Genomic DNA, 17,561 nt, shown 5'->3' with positions numbered 1-17,561 from the left:
CATCAACATACATGGTTAACCAAGATTTAGTGGGTGACAAACTTAATGAATAAGCAAAGTAATAGACTGGATGTAGCGACTAGAGGAGACCTTTAACTTGCTTTGGCTAATTTAAAGCTTGAAATTTCTAATATTGTCAGACTGCAGGAGGCACAAGTTTCCCATTAGCTTAATTTCTTTTTGTAGTGAATTCAGCAATAATAATGTTTATATTAAAAGAATAAAACTAAATTTACAATTAAACTAAAAACAGTAGGCCCAAATATTTAAAAGGGGGTTATTCTTAAGGATTTGAAAGAAAGTCATGACAGTGAGATTAACTTATGTGCGTAATCACAGCAAATTATTTGACATCATTTTTGTATAATAATAATAATGGCTGTTTTCGCCTTCAATTCCGAAGATTACGAGTGAGAGCAGTGTTTCACATAATTACGCAGACCCAGTTGAGACCTGCATATTTTCCAGAATTTTGTGCAGACAAAGCCATTGTCTGCTGGCGGTCTATTCTAGTTTTCTTTCCGTCTTTTGCGCCTGTCTTCAATAATGGCTTTTTTTTGAGCCTCAAATGTTTGTTCCACAGCTTTTGTGTGATAGCTCTTCAACTGTCTCTTTCAGAGGACATCTGCTACCAGGTATTTTTCCTCTATGCCAGTGAGGGCAACAAAGAAGATCACCTTTGGCATGCGGTCATCTCTCATCAGCATAAAAATTAATTTAAAAATGACATTTTGTTAAAATTTGCCTTCTTAACCTTTTTTATAAGTGTTTTTCTTTGAGAGTGGGCGCTGGCAGATTTTTTTGAAAGAAAAAAAAGGGGGGAGGTAGGCCAAGAAAGGTTGAAGACCACTGCTCTAGATTTAGATATGATTTTTGTAAGCTATTATAATACAGCAGATGAAAGTGAGTAGGGCAGAGGTTTAAATGGACAAAATGATGGTTAATCTCTCTCTCCCTTAGCATGACAAAGGGAATCAAACTGATGTGCCCTGATTAAAAAATTACAGAAAGTAGGAAGATCTAAAGCTACAGTTATAGTCACTAGTATCTTAACTATGTTCCATTACTTATGAAAGCCTGAATTCAAAAAATAACATCAGGAATATTCAAGGCTTACTTTGATTACAAAAGAAAAGCCTTTGCTTATGCAGAAAAAAGCATTAACTTTTTTATCCCATGTGCTGTTCTTCAACACATCTGTTTGTTTTCAAGCATAAGAACCTAGAATAAATAGCCTTATCTTACAACAGCTAGGGAGCTTATATAATTCAGCAGACTCTATATTAGAAACAAGTTCAATGACTAGTTAGGATTGTATGTCTTTTAAAACAAATCTTTTTTTTTATTGGTTATAGTAAAGCATGCCAAAGCTTTCATTGTTGAGTCTGCAAATAATGGTTTCAAAATGAAAATTTGAATACTTTAAAAATGTGAAAAAAATGTCCAGTGTCTGCATACTCTATAGCTTGCAAAGAAATCGCTCATAAACAAAACTAGATGTCACTAGATCCAGACAAACAAACCATTGCATCTGGTTTAAGTCTAAATTCACTTCTAGCATAAAGTCATATTCTTTTAAATGAATTTTCTGTTGGTGCCATTACGGAATCAGGAATAAAACACTAGAAGCACCATGATCATAACATCATTGCCAAATGTAAAGAACTTATTCATAATCTAGAAAAGTCTATGAACTACGACAAAGAGTAAAAGTGTTAATATTTTGAAAACTTTACAGCATGTCTTATATAACTCTTATACTGTGTTATTTTTTTTTTATTGCTGCATGCCTGTATTAGTGTATCTTACTGAGATTGAAGGATTTTAGTCTTTCCTGAGTATATTTCTTTATATTTAGAAAAATACACTGTTGCCCCTCAAAATACACATTTCCAGGTCTGGGAATACACATTTCCATTTTGGCATGTAGGCATCTCTTGAGTCTTTATAATTCGTCCTATTGCGACGGCCTAGTTCTATTGGGAGATGGTACTACTACTTCTAATCTTTAAAATGAGTAAAGCATCTTTAAATGGTATTTTATTTCTCAAGGGTGGCCAGTCTTCAGAGACGACTTTAGCATTGGATGAGGCCCTGATCGGGTGTCTTTAGGGGCACGAATATTTGTTTGATGAGCTGAAGATGACGAAAGATTCTCTTTGTGGCGGGGCTCCGATCTCTCTCTCTCTCTATATATATATATATATATATTTATCTCTTTCCCTCTCTATCTTTCTCTTTCTATGTCTATTTTTTCTTTCCCTCTCTTGTTATCTTAAAATAATGGTACACTCATTAGCCTAATATAACACTAAAGCACGCTAGATACACGAGACTCTTTCATAACACACTCTCTTACATTTACGTTTACAGCATTATTGCTCGTACCCACTGAAGCTTCTCTATGTCATGTGTTTATGTTGTCCACTTGTCTTTGTGAGAGATAAAACAATTAGATAGAGCCATCGTTTGTCTAATACATGCCTAACGGCTGTCTGTGTCGGCTCTATCGAAGTTGTTAGTGAACGGATGCTGCGAGGGTGAGGCAGGGGCTAGCTGGGCTTTGACCACTGGGGTGGTAATTTGTATACGGGCGAAATGACTCTGGATCAGAAGAATGTTTTTATGGACATTCCGATGGTCTAGAGACTAGTTTCGCTTGGTGCGTTATCGCTAGGCGGTGGTGTCGAATCCAGTCACAGCAGTGTCACAGGTTCGAGCCTCGGTCGGCGCTTGCCCTTATTTTCGTAGCATTTTAGTTCACTACTTTCTCTCTTAAAAACTTGGCCCCTGGTGCTGTTATTCATTTATGTTTAATATATGTATACACAGTATGAACTTTCTTACCAAGGGGAACAACTACATACAAACACATACACATAAATAAAATGTCAACATGTCTATTTTTTCTCTCTCTTTCTTTCTCTCTGTCTCTCGTTCTCTAGGCCTCTCTCGTCTGGTATGCTTTGAGTCTAGTATCCTCATTTGGTTTCTAATAAAATTTATTTTAAAAAAATGAGGACAGCATTACTACAATAACACATTGGACGAGGCGCTGGGCGAGTATCATCGGGGCTCCAATCTCTCTCCTTTTCTCTTTCCCTCTTATGTTAGCTTAAATAATAATAATAAGGCTTGTCTTCGAGTCCCAAGATTAACGAGGAATGCAATACTTCTCGTGGATACGCAGTCCCATCTGTGACCTACATATTTTACCACTTCTAGGGCAAGTATAACCATTGTCCGCCGGTAGTCGATATTAGATTTTCTGTATGCGACGCTGGGTACATCAAACTCTTTAACACACAACACACAATAGGAGCTTTCTTACCGAGGGGAATAACCCTATATACAAACACATTCACATAAGCACAATGTCAACATCTCTATATTTTCTCTCTGTCTCTCTCTCTCTCTCGTCGTTTAGTATGCTCCTTTGGTTCCTACAAAAAATAAAAAAAAAAAAAAAAAAATTAAAATAGCATCACTACAATAACAAATAATCAGAGACTGTCTCATCACTGGACCTGGCCCTGGGTGAGTGTCTATAGGGACACGAATATTTGTACGAAGGTGACAAAAGATTCTCTTTGAGGCGGGGCTTCAATCTTTCTCTTTTTTTTCGTTCTGGTTTTCTCTTTCCCTCTCAGTTTAGCGAATTTAGGAAATTTAGGCACCCGGATAATTAGGCACTTTTTTGACAAGACGGAAAATTAGGCACTGGAAAATAGGCACTCTTTAATTAGCGACCTTAATTTTGAAAATAATTTTAAAATTTTAACGTATATTTCATCCTTAGACCATAAGCTATCGGTGACGTTATAAAAAAAAAAAGCAACTATAACGATTCTTACTGAATTTTCTTGATATAAAAGAAAAGCTGACAAAATGGGGGAAAATGACAATCATGAGAATGTGTGGAAAAAAATGACTCCGTATTAAGAGCCATTATAAAATGATGATTCTCCTCTCATTTCTTCACCTCCTTAGCCCTCCCCCCTCCACCCACTCCCACTAAAAGTAGAGGATTTGTCGCGGGTAGATGTTGAGCTAGGTCGTGAAATTGACGCAATGAGTCTCAAGGCTACACACTGGAGTTAAGGGCAGGGAACAGCATTGTATACCAAGGTGTTAAAATTAGAGTGGGAATGGGGAGGAAGGTTTTATGCGCGTTACTTATAGGAATTAAAATATACTGATCAACTTACGTAGTATTCATATTTTATAAACAGTCTTAATCTCTATTATCAACACTCCTTCTTTCTATTTTTAATGGGTAGCTCCTTTACGAAGATCTATTGTGTGAGTGTATAGGTGTGTTACCTCCTTCAAATATTATTTGTGGTAATTAATTTTTATTGAATATATATGTAAATTTATGTAATATAATATTTAAATAAAAGGTATATGGTTGGAAATTGTAAAACGGCTAGAAATCACGATCAAATATGTTTTGAAAAGACAGATGAGTTGAACATTTCTATGTCATGTTTTTTTAATGGAATATTGGTCTCTTGTAGATACTTAGTCTGCTTATAGCAGATCGTTGATGTTCCAATTTAACCCCGCCTTCTCTATCATAAACCAAATTTAATATATGGCCTATTTACTACAATTTTCGAGAAGGTATGATATTCCCCCATTCCTTTTATGTTCAGTACCACATACAATTTTTTTGCTCTTTGGAATGAAAAATAAAAAAGTCAAACAAGGTTTCATACACACATTATTAAACAATCACTTACACACATACATATATATGATTAAAACAACAACAACAAAACATTCGTTTCCCTTTCAACACTGCCCAATGAAATGTAACTATCTGCATTTCCTTTATATTATTATTTGTATTACTGTTATTAACATTATGATGGTTAAAACTGAAATTCGTCTACCAAAGTTTTTGAAAGCTCTGCAAAGCCTATAAAATTGAAATTCCCAAACGTCAATTTGTGCTATAAGCTGATCTACTTTCCTTACACCGCCAGTGTGTAGCCTTGAGACTCATTACGTAATTTTCACGGCCATGTTCAACATCTACCCACGACTAATCCTCTCCTTTTAGTGGGAGTGCGTGGAAAGGAGGGGGGGGGGGCTAAAGTACATTACGCGCGTTACTTCGAGGTTTAAACAAGACCAACCGTTGTTATCGCTATAACAATAGGCCAGGGTTCGTAGCCACCTTGAAAACCTGGAAAACACCTTGAATTTCATATTAAATTCAAGGCCTTGAAAAAGCCTTGAATTTCGTAAAAAAAACGGGGAAAAAACCTTGAATTTTAAAACTGGACCTTGAGTTCTTTCCCTCCCGATACCTGGTGTCTATTTTCGTTTTTTTCCCCAGTTACATTGAGCTGACCAGTGACGACGCGTCTACACCGCCTTTCACCCACTTGTGAAGCGCGACCTCGTGATTGAAAACGACCTTGGCTCAAGCAAACATTTCACTTAGCACTATTTTCCTTTCACTGTACGAGACTGAAGACGCGCTAGATCTAGTCTGTAGTGACTATTGTCTATAACTAGAGCTATTAGCAGTCTAACGTGAAGGCTACACCCCTCCGGGCCCTCCCTCGCCGAAAATCTTCTTCTTGTAACAGTAAGAGTGACTTCGCGTGGAAAGTCCGTATATCATCTTATAGCTTTTTTTTAAGTACGAGATGTAATACAGCTAAAACTGTCGCAATCTGAAGTTGGAAATTTTCTTAAATTGACATAGATTTGTAAAAAAAAAATATTTCATTCTTACTATAGCAGTTGACTTGCTTTCCCTCAGTTTTAAGTAAATTACATACATACATACATAGGCCTATATATATATATTTTTATTTATTTGTTTATATTTATAGGCCTATATATGGGATAATATGCATATTAGTTGAAACATTATTATTTTCATAAACTTCAGCTATTTTTTAACGTTATATGTATTTCATATTCCGCTAATCGTTAATACATTATGCACATCGATAACATTAAGTTCATTAAGAATTATTTTTTGTGTTGGATACATGATGCATTATTATGTTATTAAAAGTTCTATCATTTTTAAGAAATTCCCAAAAATGTTACATTAAAGTTTCAAAAATGCGTTGACGAAACAGATCTAGATCCATTTTATTGCTTAGAAACCAAATTGAACAATGAAAGGGCGGGGTAAGACACATTTGGCCTGTGTAACTGTAAGAGTAGAATAGTAGATCTAGATTTATCCTTGACTATCAGATGTGTTATTTGTTCGCTAACAACTCAAGCCTATTACGCACAAGGAAAACTCATGGCAGTCTTTTTATCTTTTATAACAACTAGTCGACATATCGACTACACACTAGACTTGCCCTAGAGCTATCTGACCAATACACACTGGTCTGCTGTCCAACTTTTAGTGTTCTACTCATGTTCAAGCTTGTTTACTTTTGGGCAGAGAGGAAAGGGGGGGGGGGATGAAAGTGTTACTTTTTTTTTTCTAGGACTGGTTACCCGAATGCTAAGAACTGTAAGTGTAGTCATTCATTGTAGATCAAGTAATCTTGATCTCAGTATGGCAGATTATAGGCCAACGTAACTATTTGTTTTAGTTGAAAATATTTTAAAAATGTATCTCTAGATTATCCTGTTATTAACAAATTATAGTTTAGCGCTAATGAGTAAATTGAAACCACTAAATATTGACTTGAAACGCTTCAGATTCCCACTACAAACTAACTAAAACTAAGCACGGTGCGCGTTGTATACACACAACCACGTGACTTGGGGGGAATTCGGAACTACCTCATTGGCTATGAACCCTGATAGGCAATGTGTCTCGGTTTTTATGTTAATAAACTAATACAAGTATTTAGTTTATAATCAATACAATAGTAATCCAAATATCTATAGTTCTCTCTTTTTATATTAATTAAAAATGAACAATTCTACTTGGAAGATCTAATTTTGTGAGTATAAGTGTGTTAAAAATTTCTTTATCAATGTTTTGAGAAAATTGGTCTCTTGTGAATACTTATTCAGCGCTTATTCAGCGGTAGAGCTCTTACTATGAGTATTACCTTGAGTTCTTAAAAAAAATAAACAAAATGAGTCAGGCTCCCTTACACAGGCGACTATCTCACAAGAAATAAAGGTTTATGTGCCGATCATCAACATCAACATTTTTACCACCCCCTCCCCGTTTCAAAAGTACGATCCCCCCACCTTCCCTTTTCAGGAGCACTTCTTAAGGGTTAAAGTAGATGAGGAGAGGGCGATTATATTTATCACCAACACTCTCCGACATAATATATAATATATATTTTATATTATTATTTAATCTAACGTATTTACATTGGTAACTAAACATGTACACAAATCGCGTAATTATCAATTTCAAAAACTCATCCGACAACCATAGGGGTTGGTGATGGAGGTGAAGCAATGATGTGAATCATGTGATGTCTATATTATATAATGACTCTTAATCCGGAGTCTTTTTTTTTGCCACACATACTCATGATTATATTTTTTTCCCCGTCTTGTTTCAGCTTTTCTTTTGTATCATGAAAAGTAGTAAGAATCGTTATATTTATTTTTAGGTCAACGATAGCCCATAGCCTAATGATAAAATATCCGTTAAAATTGTTTAATTATGTTCAAAATTAAGGTCGCTAAATAAAGAGTGCCTAATTTTCCGCCTTGTCAAAAAGTGTCTAATTATCGGGTGCCTAATTATCCGGTGCCTAAATTTCCAGACATCCATGTTAGCTTAAATAATAATAAAAATAATAAGGCTTGTCTTCGAGTCCGAATATTAACGAGGAATGCAACATTTCTCGTGGATACACAGTCCCAGCTGTGACCTACATATTTTGCATAACAATTGTTCGCCGGTGGTCGATTAGATTTTCTATATGCGACGCTAACACTCGATGCTGGGTACATCAAACTCTTTAATAACACATAACACACAATAGGAGCTTGCTTTACCGAGGGAAATAGCTCTATATACAAACACATAAACACAATGTCAACATCTCTATATTTTTCTTTCTCTTATTCTCTCTTTGTGTGTTTCTCTCTCTCTCTCTCGTCGTTCGGTATGCTTTGATTCTACTATCCTCCCTTTGTTTCTACAAAACTTTATTTAAGAAAAAAAAACAAGAGCAATTAATTAATGGTACTACAAGAGTAATTAATCAATGGCGTCTCAGCATTGCACGCATGGGACACGAATATTTGTACGATGGCCTAAAGGTGTCGAAAGATTCTTTTTGTGGTGGGGCTCCATCTCTCTTTCTTTTTCCCTCAGCCTTAATCTCTCTCTTATTCTCTATCTCTTCCCTCCTTTCTATCTCATTCCTTCGCTCTATCTCTTTTCTCTCTCTCTCTATTTCTCTCCTTTTTCCTCTCTTTGACCAACTCTCTCCCTCTTTCTCTCTCTCGTTGTAGTCTTGACCTGGTATGCTTTTCGCGCCATTTGTCACGTGAGCCATTTGTCGATAAACTCTTTGTCCAGTGAACTAATTATTGTTTTCAAAGAATTGTCATTGAATCTTCTTCAGAGTTAACATACGTTTTATATTTGACGGACAGGCGTGGGAGCTCCAGTTGCACACGTTCACAGACCACGGGGACCGCCACTCCAGCCACGGGTCTCTGATGACGGCCCCATTTGTGGAACGGCGTGTCGGACTTTTGGGACTGGAACTGGGATGTGTGTGTGTGTGTCAGGTGTACCTTTCATTCTCAACATGGAGAGTAAAAAAAAAACACATAACAAAAACAAAACAAAAAACGGACAGAAGCGAGGCTCACTACCCGATGTTCGCCTATCTGCTTCCACTAACATTTCTACCGAGGCGCCACCTTAAGGTCAGGGGGATCTGGAATTAACTCGGTGTCATTGAACCAGCTGTCTCTGCACCATTTGTCGTGGCGCCTTTATTGACCTCAACCTATCCCTTGGTTTGTTAGCCCGTTGGGGCACCACTCATGATCGGTCAACCGTCTTCCTCCTTCCCTCTCTGTCCTTTGCTTTGTATAAAATCTCTTCCACAGACTGGCACGTCCATTCTTTTTGTTGTTTTCTAATCGCTTTCTCTGTCTGCCATATTTTGTTTTTTACAGTGGTAGCAGGCCTTCATTAACCTATTATAATGTCTTGAATTACTTCCCTTATTTCCGACCCAGTGCAGTCTTGCCAATGTTGGCATTATTTTGACGAGAAACTCGTGCGCTAATGGACACACGCGATGGCTGTGTTGAAGCACGGAGATACTTTTGGGCTGTATGACACGTTGCGGGGAACGTTTGTTAATATGTAAGATAACTTTATTGATCCAATCAAATGGAAATTCAGTTTGACTACAATTGACACCCTCAGCGTAACTACTGTACAATAACAATATAGATGCACGATATAGATGCACATACGAACAACATTCACACACGAAAAACACATACACACTCATAACCAGCGCTTTATAAATAGACTTCTATGAATTCTCGATGACAAAATGTTTTTTTTTTATGTTAGTCATCCAGGGTCTATTATTACTGAATGTTTTAATTTTCTTTGATATAATTATAGTTTCCACAGAACTGGATGTACGATTTAACAGTTGTGGTAAGTTCATCTGTCTGGGCAGTTGTTTACAAACATATCCCAATCTGTTTGCTCCAGACAACTTTGTGGCTGTAAAACAGCGTCGTCTGACCATGACTGAATGGACTGTACTTCGAGTTTTGTTGTTTTTAAAACCGATTTGTACACGGGTGTAAGTGTGGTCCGACTCTCCGAGGGGAAATAACGATCGAGATGTGTAGGCCACTTCTATGTTGCTATAACACATGTCCAAGGTTTTATCGTGCCTTGTGGGACAATTAACATATTGACTATGTGTTGGCAAGTGTTGAGCTAACGAAAGATGATTGAAATCTCCCATAACTAGTCGGACAGCATCAGAACTTTTTGTCCCAATTATATGTACAATGTTTAGTACCGGGTATATGTTTTGCTGCTTTCTCTGTGTTGGCTGTGGGTTTTATATACTCAAGTATGACGTAAAATTGTGTAAACTCTCTCGGCAGGTAGTATAGCCTGAGACTGTTACATAGTAGTTCAATATCGGTCGTGCACACTTTAGTTTTGATTGAGATATTGAGATATAAGATAATATAAGGTTGCGTGCGCAACAAGATCCACTTTATTTAGAATCTTATAATGGCAAGCTAGGAAGATTGATTTATGTGTTAAGTTATGGACCTTGTTGATGTCCAAGGGCTGAGCCGAAGGCTCTTCGAGCTCTAAGTTTGAAAAAAAAAACTGTTTGGACGCCAAACAGTAAAAAAAAAACACCTGTGAGAACACAGTTCTGTTTGAGAGAGACCCGAGTCAATGCCTTTGTAAAGCATTGCTTTTTCCAATGCCTTTGGCCCCCGACGCATGCTTGGCTGCACATGGCCGAAGGCCGATGACACCCGGAGCCTCCGCCATTTTCCTTCGTTATACCAAGCTAACCGTGGGGGACTCGCCATTTATGTAACGGTCCCTTTGAGGAACAGCGTTTGACAGGTTTGTGGGGACTTTTTTACAACCCCGCCCGTGCAAGAGGTGGACTCTCGTCTTCCCGTGCACATCCCAACGGGAGTTATGTTTCGCCATTCATTTAGCCTAGCTACCCCCTCAAGTAGCCGTTTCCACCCAGGTTCCACGATGAGGCAGAACAGCGTACCCGGTAAATTATGGACCTAGATTTAGTCTAGAATCTAGACTTGAAAAAGGTGTGGGGATATTATAGATCTAATTGTTATAACAATAAGCTACATATTAGAAATTTAGTTTTCGTTTTTTCAACACCGGGAAATACAGATCTATTTAAAATGAAATTTTTACAATTTATTGTAGTAGCGGTATCGTAATATTATTGGGTTGGAAAGATTCCATGTCTCTTGCAAAGCAACACCAAGTATGCAACGACATCTCCAACCATTAATAACCTTGACCTTGTGCTAGTACACGTAGGGTAAAGAATTAGGCCACCAGACGTCTGCACATCCACGCAGACAACTCTTTCTACCTGTCATGTCTGAGTGTCAAGTTTTAGTGTCGTCGCAAGGGGTGGGGGAGTTAGAATATCCAATCAGAGACAAGATAACAAGTTTATAATAAATGTCTTTAAAAACATAGATAAAAAAAAATCGGCTTATAATTTATGGCTGTGTACCAATCAATGATTGTAAATAGCCTACTAGGTAATGTACCAATCAATAATTCGTATCTTTCTTATCTTATCTAATACAGTCGTTGCTTCAAAAAAGAGGATGATTACACAATTGTAGGTAATCAGTAGTGTAGCAATGAATCAGTGTTGGTAATTAACAATATACCAGTCAGTGATTGTAGGTAAAAGATTATTTGATTTGGAATAGTTTATTTTGATTTGATTTGGAATAGTTTATTTTGGAAAAGGGGGCGATACGGTATGACCATTACTTTTTTTTGACGGTATTCACTGCTACGGCGTACCGGCACCTTTTTCAATGTGAGCAAAAAATTGCTTTTCTTGTATTTTAACGTTTATTATTAATTTATATAAATAGTTAAAAGTAAGGCAATCCATCACTGAGTGCCGGCATCTATTTTCTTTTTACAAAAATAAAAAGCACTGGGTAAGACCATTAACTTATTGGCACGAGTCGCCGTGGTCTATATTAAATCATGATGTTTTGCACTGAGCCGACTTCTGCACTGATCGCGAAGGACTCGCTCGGGAAAGACAGCCTTATGAACTCTCCGTGACTTACGCCTTCTTCGATGTAGCGCAGCGGTTCTCAACCTTTTATGCTCAGCGACCCCTTTTTACAATCCCCCACTTAGCCGCGACCCCCCCCCCCCCCCGCACACACACAGCAATAGAAGAATAGACAATAACAATCATTTTTTTCAATGGTCTTTGGCTACCCCTGGCAAATCGTCAATCGACTCTCAAGGGAGTCGCGACCCACAGGTTGAGAACACCTGATGTAGCGCAACCAGAAAAAAAATCTCAAGCATAGAAGATTACTTCATAGACGGTTGTGATGGTAGACTGGCAGACGTCTGTGGCGCGGGAAGACCTGTAAGACTAAGACGGAACTGTTCGATGGGTCAACCGTACTGGACACTTCGTAACAGTATAAATGTCACTTGGTCGACACAGGTGAACGTGGGTGGGTGGCTACAACCCCAGCTCCATTTTGTTTTATCCGCTCTAAAAACTCCAAGGGGGGGATAAGTACCTGTGTGGTGAAGCACTTGGCTTCCTAGGGTTCTCAGCAAGAATTTCTGAAGACTGGTATTTTTAATTTCGTGCTAATTATGACGCCTGTGTCTACACAACTTTAATGGGTACCTGGCATAAAAGGGGCGGGTAAAGGAGGTTGGTCGTTGTGCTGGCCACATGACAGTATCGTTAAGCGTTGGCTTTTTAAACAGACAGGGCCGGATTAAATTGCGTGCAGGCCCCGGGGCAGGATTTTGTTAAGCCCCATACACTTTTTCTACAAACTTTAAAAAGACTTATATGATTATTATGAATAACAATACCGGTACTTAAATTATATCCAAAAGGATGCCATATTTTAGAAGAAATTAATTTAATCTCATTTTAAAAACAATATTTAAAATGCATATTTTAGTTTTAAAGAGTGTTGGCCTACAGTCTTGATTTTGTGGATGGTAAGGTTTTTGGTAGTCTCACTGCCGTAAATCCGGAGCTACATTTACATATTATTATTATTATTAATGACTCATGAGCATGCAACAAGCGGGCACTTGTTAATCACGACAATGTTGCCAACCGACGTAAGATTGTGGTGGCAAAAATACAAATAGAATGTTTGACCAAAAAGAAAAGTTCAGACCCGTCATAATTCGGTAATATTTTTCTTTTTTTTTTTTATAGAGGCTGTAGCCCGGCATGATCTCACTTAAATCCGGCCCTGAAAACAATGGCCTTTACATCATCTGACCTACAAATGGTGAGGTCTGAAAGGATACTTTTTATAATACCGGTACTAAAAACAAGGGAGAGAAAGCATGTTTGCTTTCATTGAGTAGTTCCACAAATTCAGTTTAAAAAAAAAAGTCTAATTATGCTTCCTAACGATTTTCTACATGTTTTACTTTTGTTCATTTCCCCATTATTATAACATGTAGTTGATACAAGTTTAGACCTGACCCTGAATTCTGAGATCCAGCTAGGCGCTCACAATCTCGGGGACTTTAAACCAGTCGTGCAGACCGACCTCCGTCTCTATTTCGTAGGTGTTGACTCGCACCCTCTTTTTTTCCAACACACACAAATGAAGAGATGGGGCGAGAATGGATAAGTAGGCCTATTGCAACAGTGGGCATCTGTTCATTAACAGCACACCAATCTCTGGTCAGGTGTGTTGTGGGGTCACGGAGGTCACGGTTGTGGCAGCGAGCAGTGAGAAAAGGTTACATCATACGAGATCACCAGCTGCTTGCTTCATAGTAACTTTATACATACTCATCTCTTTGCCTTTGATTCCGAAGATTGTGTGACTAAAGATGAATGCCCCATTTAACGTGGCAAAGCAGACCCAGTTGCGACCTGCATATTTTGCCACAACTTATGCATAAAAAGCAGGTTCTCTGAGGCCTACGTTCTTTTTTTTTTTCGTCGACTGCGCCTGTCTTATCTGATGAATTACAGACGTTACTTCAAAGGAAAATTACGGCCTGTGAGAATCCAGTTATCTAGTTAATTAGTGATTTAGTATTTTCCAAGTCATTGCTTTTCCTGGCTGATTCAGACAACCCATTCCATGCTCTAATAGCACCATTGAAGAAGGAGCACTTGTACACATTTGTCCTAGCACGTGGAACAAGTAATGTGCTTTACCCTGCTGTCTTTCTGAGTATTTTATTTTGTTTTCAGAAAACTTTCAGATAATTTTTATTGATCCAATCAAATGGAAATTGTTTGTCTAGAACTGTCTTTGTCTTTGACCACCTCAAGTAACTACTGTAACAATAACAATATAGATGCAAATACGAACACCATTCACACCCGGAACAAATACACCCTAACAACCAGCGCTTTAAAAGTTAGACTTCTAAAGACTTCACAACCAGCGTTTTAAAAGTTAAGACTTGTATGGACTTCTCGATGAAGACAGATGACCTTTCGTGTTTGTAAATTATGGTACAGCTAGTGTTATGTAGTATTGCTACTTTACTTTTTAACCTTCTGAGTGATTTTGATCTTTGTGCTACTCTAATCAAATGTATTCTTTTCTGGCAGTTGTTTTTCTCTGTCACCTCGATCAAAATGGCGCCTCATTTGATCTTTATAGCGCATGGGGGAGGGGGGGGGTCTCTGTTACGCCATCCTTCATTACGCTTAATTTAAAGATCGCATTTGGCATGCAATCATTCCAATACACAATACTCATATATAATAGAATAATTATGGGATTAATTTCCAATTGAATGACAAATACGTGAGGTAGATTTAGCAAATTTTATAACTAAGTGCTTGCAAAAATTAATTCCATTAGGAAAATAAGAGTTTACATTTCAACAGTAGAAAGGTGGAAGAAATTGGTGTTAATATAAAGGCCTATAGGTCTGTGATTTATCTCAATTTTGAAAGAAAAAATATATCACGAGATTTTTTATTAGGAATCACTAAGGGCGCAAACAATTGCCGAAATTCGCAAAGTAGGCTTACTTGAATTTTATCTAGTGATCTTTATCTTCGCACATTTTAAGAATTTTTAATTGAAGTAGAGCGAGAGAGAGTGTGTTTGTATCTATGATGCAGATATTCTGCCCTATGACAAAGTTCGTTGGTTATAGAGAGAAACATTTTAAGCTTCAATTTTTACCGATTAAAAAAAGTCATCTTATTATTCACTATTCACTGTGCAGAGATAACGAACGATCTGTAGATGACAGCTCTTTTATTTTTATTACGAACATGTAATGCTAATTTAAAAAAGATCAACAATGTCATAAACATAGTCAATATTTGATGAAATGGTTATTAATTATTTACGATGGGGGATTATTTACGAGGATGGTCGTGCGGTATGCGCGCTGGACTGTCGTTCGCGATGGTCCCGGGTTCAAACCCAGCCCGCTCCCCTCTCCCGTCGCCCTGAGGATGGTTTGGACTAGGAAGTAAATTATCTTCAACTCTGAATGAACATCCGAAACATGTAAAACAAACATAATAATTTAGTGATCCTTTGTCGGCACATCTGGGAAGCGTGGTCGAGAGACTAAGAACGCTTGAACTTAACTTTGCTTGGCTACCTATAAAAGGGGCTCGAGGTTCGACACCCGACTCGAGCAGTTAACAAACAAAAATGTAGGCTCAAGGCGCTGTGATAACATTACAAACATAAACAGGAGAGCTAAAATGACACAAACTAATCTAAATAAAAAGTTTTAAACAGATATGTCTTATTAATGTTCTTCTTGAATTTAGTGTAGCATGTCTGTCTGAGATCAATGGGGAGTGAGTTCCAAACCTTTGATCCGTGCACAGAAATTGCCCGCAGACCGTAGCTTGTGAGGAAGTTATAGTTCTAACAATACTAACATGTGTTGCCTATAGGTAAATCCGGCCCTGGTATAATACTAAGTTTAATTTGATGTAGGCCCCCCAACCTAAGATAAAGGTAACGGTAGTCGCGAGATTGTACTTTAAATCCTAATTATTTCAAATAAAAGTGTCTCCAGGGCTACTAACTCTGATCAAACTTCAATTTTGTATTGTTTATATTTCTCTCTTTTGGATGACGAGTTTGCCGACCACTGGTTAGTATATTGTGTGTATGTGTATAGATCTATGTCCCTTGTGTCTAATCTTCGGTTCCAGGTATGTTTGCAGTGTCTTCTAGATCTAATTTAAATTTAGTAATGCCATCTTATTATCTAGTCAATATTTACTTGCTTTGGCAACTAGATTTATATCAACTTTATGGTAATTCTGTCAAAGATTAAATAACTTTTATAACATGATTAATAAATTTAATTTATGTCTAGATTCTAGAGATGTATAGGCTATAACTATAGACTATAATATAGATTATAGATATAGATCTAGACTATTCACTCTTATAGGGAATATAGGCCTTTAAGATAAAGTAAATTTGCTTACGTCACGATAACCGGCTCATCTAGATCTAGAGACTCTTAGAATCTAGAAGTCTAGATAGATCTAGATCTAATCTAGATTGAGATTCTAGTTGTCTATAAGCCTAGATCTACATATTTATTACTATATATTTCTAGCTAAAGATCTATATATATAGTATATTATATATATATATATATTATATGTGGAGGCGCGGTGGCTGAGCGGTAAAGCGCTTGGCTTCTGCACCTGGGGTCCCGGGTTCGAATCCCTGTGAAGGCTGGGATTTTTATATCGTGATCCTTGGGCGCCTCTGAATCCACCCATCTCTAATGGGTACCTGACATTAGTTGGGGAAAAGTAAAGGCGGTTGGTCGTTGTGCTGGCCACATGACACCCACAGAATGATCTGAAAGGGGAACTTTACTTTTTATATATATTTAATATATATATAATATATATATTATATATATAGAGAGAGAGAATTCTAGATCTAGTAAACATCTAACTATTGTTGTGTTATTGTTACCTGTATCAAGTGTATCCTAGGCCTAGTCTTACTTTGTACTTATCATATTTGTGAAAAGAAAATGCTGCCTTAATAACATAGCTAGTTATAGTTTAGATTTTAGGTCTTAAGTTGTTCATTTGTGTTGAAATATGCATTGACGACTTGGTCTGCATAGCCATGTGAAATACTGCAGGCCTACTCATCCATAATCTTTGTATTAAAGATGGTGTCACTCATCCATAATCTTTGTATTAAAGATGGTGTCACTCATCCATAATCTTTGTATTAAAGATGGTGTCACTCACCCATAATCTTTGTATTAAAGATGGTGTCACTCATCCATAATCTTTGTATTAAAGACTGTCTGCTTATCCATAACCATCACAGTCCTTTGTATTAAAGATGGTGCCTTATTATGCTAGAAATGTAGCTTAGATCTAGTGGGAAGCGTGGTCGAGAGGCTAAGTGCGCTTGAACTTGGCTTGTCTTGACTACCTAGAAGGGGGCTCGAGGTTCGACACCCGACTCGGGCTCTGAGCATGCTATAGGCATGAAAGTAGCGCTATATAAAAAATTTAGCAACCAATTATATTTTAAACAGGAGTGTTGTAATAAATAGTATTTAACTTTTTTTTTTCAGATCAAAACACAGATCTCTTCTTTGTAATATAAAAAGGGAACATCATACAAATTGCTAGAAATTATTACCTCTGAGAAGCAGACAGTAAATAAAAACGCTAAAAAAATTGGTGTATCAATAATTCTTTAAGGCAAGTAGTCATTGACAAAGGTAGAATTTAACAATTTTGAATTTAATGTCATTGTCATAAAATTTTCCTAATAACCAAGGGCAAGCTATTAAACTACTGATTTAGCAAAGCAAATATCTGTAAGTTTCATTCTTTTTTTTGTGATGCTTT

This window comes from Biomphalaria glabrata, chromosome 12 (assembly GCF_947242115.1).
Source record: "Biomphalaria glabrata chromosome 12, xgBioGlab47.1, whole genome shotgun sequence".
Classification (NCBI taxonomy): domain Eukaryota; kingdom Metazoa; phylum Mollusca; class Gastropoda; family Planorbidae; genus Biomphalaria; species Biomphalaria glabrata.
Note: the sequence above shows the minus strand (reverse complement) of the source record.